The sequence below is a fragment of the Poecilia reticulata genome, linkage group LG6 (assembly GCF_000633615.1).
Source record: "Poecilia reticulata strain Guanapo linkage group LG6, Guppy_female_1.0+MT, whole genome shotgun sequence".
NCBI classification, from domain to species: Eukaryota; Metazoa; Chordata; class Actinopteri; order Cyprinodontiformes; family Poeciliidae; genus Poecilia; species Poecilia reticulata.
The window spans coordinates 31,412,638-31,413,766 of record NC_024336.1 but is presented as its reverse complement, the minus strand read 5'-3'; positions in this window follow the sequence as shown (position 1 = coordinate 31,413,766).

Genomic DNA, 1,129 nt, shown 5'->3' with positions numbered 1-1,129 from the left:
GCCCCGCGCCGCCGCCTTTGTTATCGCCCACCTGGAGCAGGTAGAGCCGCAGCTGTTTCTACCTGGAGGAGCAGGTGAGGGCTGCGTTGTTCGCTCGGGGAGATTCCCATCGCTGCACCTGGAGCAAACACACAGACGAAGCAGGAATTGAGCCGCTGCCACGGACCCAGTGCATGATGGGATTCCACCAGGCGGGTTTGGATCCGGGTCCAGACCAAAGCGAAGGTCCAGCTGGAGTCTTTCTCCTGGCGTTGAGCAGTGAGCCGGTGGTGGCTGGATAACGGCGGCCATGTTGGGTCTGCAGCCTTCCTCACCTGGACCCATTTCACACAAAACTCCTCCGTGTTCCCACAGAATCCAGTCCGTGTTTTGATAACGATTGGAAAAAAACCCAGGGGTTAAACGGATCGGAACCGGAGCGCCGCTCACAGCTGATGGCACCGGAAAACTCTGAGGAGGAAACAATATATTATTTATGTTTAACTAAAACGTTTTTCGAGGCGTTTTAACATGTTCAGGTTTTTTATTGTGAAAAAGTTTTAATTTAAACCTGAAACTCACTGAGCCGAACTTTCACTGACAAACCTAAACATATGGGACAGAATATTTAGGTTTCAACAGAATCTCCTTCCGATGTGGAACAAGCTTTAGGATTTTACAAGGTTGGTTTATATTGAAACAAAAATTTTGATTTTTGTTCATAAATAAGAACTTCCTGATTTCTGTTTTTTTCTCCAACTGATTAATTTAATAAAAATATATTGTTTTTTTAGTTGTCAGTGAGATATTGTTGCTAAAATGAAAAGATGAATTAATTAAGGATGCAATCCCACCAGCCCTGTTCAATCTGCTTTAACCAAACTCCAGTTTATTTCCCTACAAACTCCGGTCTGGTTGTTGAGGTGTGAACGCTAATCGACCTCTGACCTCTGGTCCTTCAAACATCGGTCTGGGTTCAGTTGAAGTGAACTCGGGTTCGGTTTGAACGCCAAGCGGACCAGAGACCGCTCCAAAAGCAGGAGGTGGACTACAGAGCAGGGCATTCTGGGTAAATCCAACCAAAGCTAACATGTTAGCCTAGCGCTAGCAGCAGAAATGGCTCCTGGTCTTTAGCCTAAAGAGAAATCCT